The sequence below is a fragment of the Vespa mandarinia genome, chromosome 17 (genome assembly GCF_050613455.1).
Source record: "Vespa mandarinia isolate Hongniang chromosome 17, ASM5061345v1, whole genome shotgun sequence".
NCBI lineage: Eukaryota > Metazoa > Arthropoda > Insecta > Hymenoptera > Vespidae > Vespa > Vespa mandarinia.
In genome coordinates, this window is record NC_140826.1 from 2,176,981 (window position 1) to 2,187,500 (window position 10,520).

At 28.4% G+C, this 10,520-nt stretch overlaps 1 long non-coding RNA gene across 1 annotated transcript in view; it reads left to right on the plus strand.

Annotated features, from left to right (window-relative positions):
- The first annotated feature begins 45 nt into the window (after nucleotides 1-45).
- Nucleotides 46-10,520, plus strand: part of LOC146872454 (uncharacterized) — a 19,798-nt gene continuing 9,323 nt past the window's right edge. The window contains exons 1-5 of the long non-coding RNA XR_014983162.1: nucleotides 46-263; nucleotides 618-752; nucleotides 1,944-2,031; nucleotides 4,542-4,676; nucleotides 8,424-8,614. This is a non-coding gene — a long non-coding RNA (uncharacterized LOC146872454). The remainder of the gene's footprint in view (nucleotides 264-617; nucleotides 753-1,943; nucleotides 2,032-4,541; nucleotides 4,677-8,423; nucleotides 8,615-10,520) is intronic.

A 10,520-nucleotide genomic window follows, 5' to 3' on the forward strand; every position in this document is an offset into this window, starting at 1 on the left:
TTTTTGATTGGTTAAATCATCTTTGTTTGGATTTAATTGGTAAGATTGACTTTCACGAATCAATTAGATAGTCGGGAGACGGTAGTGAACGCCATCTGAGGAGAATTTTCTAAATCATTGATCGTCTTTTGTTTTCGATCCTTCATTTCTTCGACAACTCGAAGCAGTTTTCAAATAATCCCACGAAATTTTTGGATTTCTTTTTCCATAGAACGTAAGGACAGAAAAATGTGTTAAAGAAATCATCGAGTTTTCAATCGTTCGTAAGTATAATATTTGAATTTTTATTTCGTTGGAAACGTATGGCAAAAAAAAAAAGGAAAAAGAAAAAAATATTGACCTTCCTTTTTTTTTTTCGCCTCTTTTCTTTTATTGCCTCAAACGACCATTACGAAAAATTAAAAATGGCGTAAAAATGTAAATCGAACGTTAATCAATTTTCGCAGTTAATATATCTTGAATCCTCTAGGATATATCATCGATCCACTTTTCCTAATGATTTAAGTATGTTAGATAAGATTATTAGAATCTATTATCAGATTACATTTGACCTTTTTCCTTCCTTCCTTTTTTCTTTTTTTTTTTCTCTCTCTAATACGTTCTTCTCGAATTTCAAGACACGAGAAAGGTTCGTTCGGAAAGTTTGAAAAGTTAGAAGTGGATACCGGAATTTTCTCAGAAGGAGTAGAAGAAAAAAGAGAAAGAAGAAAAAAGGAAAACATGGAAGAAAAAGAAGAAGAGGACGGAACAAAGTAAAAATGATTTATTTTTATTTTTTATTTTTTATTTTTTATTTATTTATTTATTTATTTATTTTTTTTTTTTCTAACGAAAATAAATAGTTACATAAGGGATATACAGGATGTCTAAATTTGAATTCATCGCAATCATACATATTAGATTAAATAGATTAGATTTGAATAATAATAATAATAATAATAATAATCTGTATATGGAAAAAATTCTCGAACATTTCGAAAAGATAGGATTTTATTAAATAGAATAGACATTTTATATATATATATAAAATTTTTTCATAAATAATTAGAAAATTGAATTTTTAAAACGATACAAACAATAAACATTGTTTACATCGTTTTGAAATCAGATATATTCTTTATACGTAAAAAAGAAATTTGCATAATAAAATATCGAAAAATCAATTTATAATATATACACGTAATAGAAAGGTCATCATTTTATTATAATGACAATAATTATGAAATTAATTTTTTCATTCGATATATTGAATCCATTAACATCTGACATCCTATGTATATATACGCATATATAAAGAAATTTATAAAATAATTGATATAATTTCGAAATCAATGATACATATATTTTTTCAATTAATAGAAAATAAAAAAAATGATATTTAAAAAATTAATTATGAGTGCAGAGACGTTATGTAATATAATAAGACGATAATGATGATGATGAGTATAACGACGACGACGACGACGACGACGACGCATATAATAAAAATAAAAGCTTGTAATGAATCGTTGCGTAGGGCCGCGTGTCGGCACGAAAGGCACTTAAGTCGGGGGAAGCTTTACAAGCCACGTGCATGCGTGGTTTCGCGAGTAATTGAAAACGCATCGACTTCCGAGAAGACCCGTAGATCCTCGGAAACTAAAACTTATCTAATATCGAACGATATATTGTATAACCTCTAAATTTTCAAGCCCCTTGGTTTTTTTTCTTTCTTTTTTTTTTTCTTCTTTTTTGCACGCACGCGTGAGAAAAATTCAACTCCGAAACGATCTCCATCATTTCATTCTATCATTTCGTTTTTTTCTCTTGGTTTTTTTTTTCTTCATTCCTTTTCTTTTTTTTTTCGTCGTGCTTTTCCCCGCCCCTCTCCCCTTTCTTTTTCTTTGTCTTCTTCTTTTCGATTATTTCTATAGTAATGAATTTAATTTATTTTCTTATAATAGGTCTGAACGTTGAATCATAGAAATATATATTATCATCGTGAAATCAAGGGAATATATTTGAAAATAGAATGCAATTGAATATTATTAGGTAATATAAATATATTTTTTATGATATTATTATTTTTATTACTATTATTATTATTAATATTGATATTGTTATTGGGAAACAGTTTGTTGTATTTGATTATGTGGAACTAAGGATTGTGACTTATTAAATTTCATTAACGGCATGTAACTTTTCAAAACGACACGTTTATATATATAATATATATATATATATATCTAGATTCTTTTATATTTAATTTAATTTTTCTATGAAAAAAATTAAATTATTAAAATGAAAATTAATGTTTTTTAAATAAATATAAATTATACTTGATATAATATATTTATACTTTTTATAAATTATAAGTTTTATGTTACATAAATACTTCATAGTATTAATATCTTTTTCTTAATAATATAATTTTCTTAATAATATGTTATGATAATTATAATTTAAATTAATATTTAATTATAAGCATGATCTAATCAATTATGTACAGATATATACATGTATATATATATATATATATATATATATATATATATATATTTGTACATAATTATTTTAAATAAATTATTTATATTTAATGTAATTGTTCATATGTACAATAATTATTAAATATTTTTAATTTAGAATAATTATTAGATGTCATGTACATGTATGCATCTTATAATTTACAGTAGAATGAAACTACAAGCATGTAACATGAATTAATAATTACTATAAATGAATAATTTATATTCAATATAATTAGAAAATATTTATCACTTTTAAATGCAAATCAATATACGTATCTTTTAAACTTACATAAAAATCAAACAATTAATCTCTAAATGAATAATAAACAAATTACAAATTTCACTTTATTTGATAGATACAAAATTATATATGAGCGGATAATTTAGAATATGTTCTAACAATAAATCATTTCATATATTAAAAGACATATTTTATCTTATACGCTATTCTTAACCATTTCAAATCACGTAAAAGAGAATTATTTTCTTCAAGAATAAATATATGTGTATGCACTTACTTTTTCTATTCGTTGTTATAGAAAAATGGTTCATAAATAATACAACCCCGAATGTCTCAAAAAATATTGTCGAATTAATGGAATACAATTTAAAGTTTCGATCATTTTCATTGGTTTTTATATACATATAACATAAATTGTTGATTATTCAAAATGAATTATTTACACACACACACACACACACACACACACAGATACATATAGATCTAGAATAATTATCAAATATTTATCATATTTAATAAATATTACATAAAAAAAAGTTCTTAACTTATCAAAGGAATCAAACGGAGTGAACTATAAAATTAATATTGAACAAGATATCAAAGATAAGAATCTGAAAGATCCTTTCATACCGTCTTATTAATAAATATAATTTCTCTCATAATTCTTCCTAAAAAAAAAAAAAAAAAAAAAAAAAAAAAAAAAAAAAAAAAAAAAAAAAAAAAAAGAGAGAAAAAAGAAAAAAGAAAAAAAAAATCTCTGCTATAAGCGCAATATATTTTTTTACTTAAAATAACCGGTCCATATAAGAGATATTTTGCTCATGGCAATAACGCAATTACGTAGTAAAGGTCGAGTCGAGTCGAGTCGAGTTGTGTAGAGTAGAGTCGTTTGACACGATGATCTTTCGGAGTAATGGACAACGATCGATGGATGCGCCACTCCTTATTAACGAAGTCATCGTAAACGAGAGACTCAAAGAAGGGGCTGGCGCGAGCTTGAGCGCGTGGCCGTTTCACAAAGCCCTCTCTGCTTTATTAACGAACACAAATTGACCGATTGTACCTCCTCGAAGCACAAGTGTTTGGGCGATGAGAGGATTGAGGGGTTGAGAGATGCTGAAAGGAGGGGATAAGAAGAAGAGGATAATTGTCGGTTCTCTTCTTGTATCGAGATGCGACCGTATAAATACAAAATACTGGTATCAGGTAGTAGTAGTAGTAGTAGTAGTAGTAGTGTTAGTAGTAGTAGTAGTATATCTCTCTCTTTCTCTCTTTTTCTCTTTTTCTCTTGTTTGTATCTTTCTCTTTCTTTTTCCCCAATCTGGGACGTGAGGAATGTAATAAAAGGCCGGCTGCATCGAAGTTACTCAACCTGAAACGGGGTTACATCGATCTCTCATTGCGTGGAGGCGTGTATTTGTGATATTCAGGGGCGTGTGTTTGTGTTTTGTGTATGTGTGTATGCGTATGTATGTATGTATGTGTATTAAAAAACAAGAGAACGAAAGAGAGAAAGAGAGAGGAAGGGAGATAGAGATGGAGATAATTAAAATATCTTGTTACTTATTTACTTTATTATGATATATTGTACTTATGATTTGTTTTTATTTCAATACGTATGCAATCTTTATAGATTTGTATTTATATTAATTATCTTATTATAAAATCTATATATATATATATATATATATATATATATATATATATATATAATAATATGTAGTGTGTATATATTATTTAATAATTTTTATTATTACATTATATTAATTATTTATTCATGTTTTTGTTTACAGATGTATGAATAAATTTTACTGAGTAATAATTTCCCACTGTCTCGTCATAGGGAATTTGTTTGACTCACGGCTATAGTTCACCTTGGACTGAAGGAATGATTTGTCGGAAACCGATGGAACTGATAAAGCCGACAGGTAAAAGCACGAGGGCGTAGTCGCAACATTTCCTTGAACCGGGAAAGCTCTCTCATGACTATGTTACGTGAACTGTCCATGAACCATTTCAATTGGTATAATACAAGACTCATGTATATGTCAATGTACCGAAAGAAAGTAAATCGCGTTGACCAAAGCCGTTTAATGGTTTTGGTGGTAATACTAAGCTAAGCGCCTTTGCCAACCATGAAATGTAAAGTAATGCGATCGAATTATCGGATTAGTTTATATATATATATATATATATATATATATGTGTAATATCTTTATCGATCTAATACGTTTCATGTTATATTAGTGAATCTTTATCTATTGGTTTTTGTAAGAATCAATTTGACTTTTTTCAAATATTAAGATTATAGTATTGTCTATTTTAATAATAATTTTAAATGGGTATATATATATATATATATATATATATATACACTAATTTAATTATGAAAAAAATATTAACAAATTTCTTACATTATATAAAATCGTTCAAATTTAATCCATTATAAAATAATATAACTTTGCAATTATTGACTTATTAATTCATATTTGAAAAAAATCTTTATTTCATATATTTCTCTAACAAACAATTAATCATTATTTAATATTCGATATTTATCGCGTTTGTTTTTGCAATTAATATAGTAATTAATATGTAATTAAACTAGCATTAATAATTACTATAGAACTTTGACGGAGTATCTGATTTTTTTTTTCTTTTTTTTTTTTTTTTTTTTTTTTTAAATTTGAGTTCTTATATAAACAATCATAATTCATCATGTATCATCAATTGTTGAATTAAATTTTTTAAGTTTCTTTTTCTTCTTTTTTTTTTTTTTTTATAACTTATAAAACAATCAAACAAGTTAACATTCTCATCGTTCATTTGAATAACAATATTAAATATTCATCAATATATAATAATATTAAATATTCACAATGAATATTTTCATTGATTTAACATATTGTTTATAGGAATAATTAAGAACAATCGAAAAGTAATTGCAAGGTCTTAAAGAAAGTTTAGTCTTTGCTTTCTTTAAGTAACCGATTCTAAAGATAACCGTATAACCGTGTTACCTAATGTCAGTCGTGTTTTAACTTGGACACGAGGTCAAAGTGTAATATCTAGAAATAAAAACTAGAGATACGTATGCATGTATATAAAAACGTTTAGGATAGTTTTTCTTATAGGGAATATATTGAATTATTTAAAATACAACGTCCCTGTGTGTCTTTTTCTGGAACATCAAGTATTATTTAAACGTCCCGTTGGATAATTTATAAGAAGGAGAAGAAGAGGAAGAAGAAGAAGAAGAAGAAGAAAAAAAAATAAAGGAAGGAAAGAAAAAAGAAAGAAATGTCTCTTCTCATCATTCCTAATCTATCGATTGTAAAGTTAGCCACTTGGAAGGTTCACAATAGCTATTGGACCTTGTGAAAATGACATGAGAAAAAGAAGAAGAAGAAAAAATGAAAAAAAGAAAAAAAAAAAGATCTTTCCTATGATCAAGTTATCTTTAGAAAAAAAAAAGAGAGAGAGAGAGAGAGAGAGAGGGAGAGAGTGAGAAACAGAAACAGAGATAGAGATAGAGATAGAGATAGAGATAGAGATAGATACTGGTCTGATCAAAAGTCACGTGGCAGTTTCTTCTTTGGTAATTTCGAAGGAAATCGTAGGCGATCCAAGCGGAAGGAAGTAGTAGCAACGACTGGAAAAAGAGAAGAAGAAGCCATCACGAAGAATGGACACAGCTGCAAAACTTGTATCCCTCGTGTTGAAGAACTATGGAAGAATGGGTTGCATCGATGGGCTGCATATTATATCGTGAAAGAGGAAGAGACTATATCGAAAAGAATGGGTATAGGGGTTGAAAATATGCACCATGATAGCTAAAAATAAAGAGAAGCCTTTTCTTTTCGTTACTTCTTTCTCTTTTCTTCTTAATCTATCTCTTTCTCTCTCTCTCTCTCTCTCTCTGTCACTCTCTCTCTCTCTCTCTCTCTCTCTCTCTCTCTCTCTCTCTCTCTCTCTCTCTCTTACTTTCTTATTTACTCATTGTAAGTGTCTAATGAAATCAAAAGTTTTTGTGAGAAGAAAGTAAGATTGTACATATTCTGTTAAGAAAAAACTGATCGTTATTTATATAGTAAATCTTTAAAGTTCTTGAATAGAATTTAGAGATATAAGTTTGTCTTTTCTCTCTCTCTGTCTATCTCTCTCTCTCTCTCTCTTTCTTTCTTTCTTTCTTTCTTTCTTTCTTCCTTTCTTTCTTTCTATCTCTCTTTAGAATCCAAAGAATGTGTGCTGGGTTTAACCGCGTGCAAACGTTCCCGATATGTATGCTAATGTTGTTCGAGCGAGTTCGAAGATCAGGGCTCGCGTGTACGATATGCAGACGAGCATGATACCCGGTTTAGAAGACTTTAAGAATATAAAGATACACGTTGAAAATATTTTTCATACTTACGTATCTTGTACTCTATTCGGATTACATTTTTGAATCGTAATTTAAAAAAAAAATAGTTGGAGTATTCACTATCGTTTTCTATAAATATATATATATATATATATTTTTTTTTGTTTATAATTATAATATTCTTTTTTAAATAATGAAGGACATGGTTCCTACTTTATAAGTCAATTTTTTATTTTTATTTTTTTTTTATTTTCTCATGCCTACATGACAATAAGTGTTTTTCCAGAAGTTCGTTTTCAAGCGATTTTAAAATACATTTATTTCTTATTATTTATTTACTTATTTTTTTTTTTTTTTTTTTTTTTATCTTTTTTTGAAACTTTTAGATTGTTTTTCTCTTCAGATTGTAAATGTGATCAAAAATTATGCTTCAAAAAGAAAGAAGATCTGAGAAGGAAATTTAGGTCTGAAAAAAGAAAAACAAAAAAAAATCTAAAAACATAGTAATCAAATTTTTTTTTTCAATTATCTAAAAACTTTTGACAACATCCTGTAGATTATCGAAGTTTATGATATTATTTATCTTATTTAGTAGTATAATAAAAGTTTATATATATATATATATATATATATATATATATATATATAATATACAATCGTGCTACTGTGTCCCAGTCGTAGATCAGATTAGAATTGGTTATCATTATAGTAACAGTTTGTATATCAATCATACCCAAGTACGATTTTATTCGTGACCCGGACGGAATCCAAACGTCCTCCGGTCATATTTGGTAGCTTATGGATATTTGCCTTGTTTATGGGGTCTGACCACAAAGGGACATGACACCATAACCATGGAATACGTTTAACTATCTACATATTACGTATGTACGTGTATGTTGCTTATTAATATTTAGAAGTGTGAAGATTTTTTTTCTTTCTTTTTGTTTTCTGAGAGAATTTTTTTTTTTTTTTTTTTGTGAAAAATAGTATAAATATGTTGTCATTAATTATTAGGAAATTTTGAATATTATAATACCTTTGGATCAGTCTCTTCGATCGTATATAAATGTTTAGAATTATGAAAAGAAATAGAATGGAATAGAACGATCACTCGTATCAAAATATTTGATCGATTTTATATGTTGGTGTTTTTTTTTTTTTTCTTCTTTCCTTTTTTTTCTATTTCTTTTTATAAGTTAATTCATTCAATTTTTTGTTTTTTTGTTTTTTTTTAATATCATCAATGTAATACTTTCATCAATATAATACTTATTTCATACAACTTATTCCTTTTTTTCTTTTCTCCCCCCAGGTATACGAGAATTCTATATAAAAAAAAAAAAAAAGAAGTAGAAGAAGAAGAAGAGAAAAGTCTACAGTTCGGAAGAATTCAAAAAATTCTTGGAAAAAGAAAGAAATAAGGAGAACAGAGAGCCATCACAAAAGAAAATCATATTTTCCGTCTTTTTGTGAGAAGAAAAAGAAAAGGGAAGAAAAAATAAGGTACTTGGGGCCATCCATTTTGTATTCTATTATCCTAACACCACCACCACCACCACCACCACCACAACTACCACCATTACCATTACCATCACCTCCATCAGCATCACCACTAGTCACTAAATCATTCGAGAAAATCCAAGAAAAAAGGGGAGATAGCTTAATCGGCTCGAAAGTCGATTCTTGACCAAAAACTTGTTCCTTCGGAGAATATCTCTTATTCTCTGTCCTCAACTAAAAACCAAAAGAAAAGGAAAAAAAAAAAAAAAAAAAAAGAAAAAAATAAAAAAGGAAGAAAAAAGAAAAAATAGGAAAAGAAGAAGAAAAAAAAAGAAAGAGTAGTGAGAAGAAGAAGTGTAAAAAGAAAGAAGAAAAAAAGAAAAAAAGAACGAATCTTTGATAGCAAGCTGACTAAATCCTGATATATATATATATATATATATATATATATGTATATGGTGGACCAAAAGTTTCTATGTAGGTCAAAACTTCGAACAAATTAGATGATTATAAAAAGTCGATTTACTCCTTTTCGAAACTTTCCAAGTTAATTTTTTCTATTCTTTTCTTTTCTTTTCCTTTTCTTTTTTTTTTTTTTTTGTTTTTTTTTTTGTTTAGTCAGATCATCAAACTAGAATGAGCTGACGCTAATTAATTGCCAAAAAAAAAAAGAACGCAAGCTCGATTGCTACCAAATCCTGAAATGGATCTTGAAAAGAAGAAAGTAAAACGGGCGTGACAATTGTGTTTTTCTTTTAAATATGACCTAAAAACTTTTGACTCACCCAGTATACACGATATACGCATAACGAACTTTTAGCACGGGGAAAGATTCCGAACGAGCTTCCTCCTACGTGTTTCGCAGGTGACTTACTTGGAAGTCCAATTAAGTGTGATTCCGAGATACAAGTTGTATGGGGAAGAGAACGAGCGTGAGCGTTTTGTGGTGGACATATACGATGGAGGAAGAGGGAGAAAGAGTGAGAAAAGGATAGATAGAAGAAGAAGAGACAAGAGAGAAAGAGAGAGAGAGAGAGAGAGAGAGAGAGAGAGAGAATGATAGCGAAAATTGACTTAGTCATCAACGTATTATGGAATATTACGAGACATTAACGGTACATTACTGTAGAAGCTATCTCTATCTCTCTCTCTCTCTCTCCATCTCTCTCTGTCTTTATATATATACATACATACACATACATATATATATATATGTGTATATTGTATATCTCTCTCTGTCTCTCTCTTCCTTCTTCGTGTAGGTCACGCTCATGAATCATACCCCTACCTTTACCTCGTACGAGTTCCTGACTTCCAGGAACAACATGTTCATGTAAATACACCCACGGATCCTTTACGTCACGCGGTTTACAATTGGAATATCCTACCGAGCTATACATATATATTAGTTTACAACTACTACCTACCTACTACTACTACTATTACTATTACTACTACTACCTACCTACTACTACTACTATTACTATTACTACTACTACCTACCTACTACTACTACTATTACTATTACTACTACTACCTACCTATTACTACTACTATTACTATTACTACTACTACTTACCTAATACTACTACTATTACTATTACTATTACTATTACTACTACTACCTACCTACCTACTACTACTACTACTACTATTACTACTACTACTACTACTACTACTACTACTACTACTACTACTACTACTACTACTACTACTACTACTACTACTACTACTACTACTACTATTACTACTACTACCACTGCTGGTGCTGCTGCAGCTACAGCTGTTACTTTTACGTGTTCATTCGACCTCGCTACCCTCACACTCAAGGTCAACGATCGGACGATTATATGGTATTATCTGAATTGGAGCTAAACGTATTGTAAACTTTTACACTTTTGTTGATTCA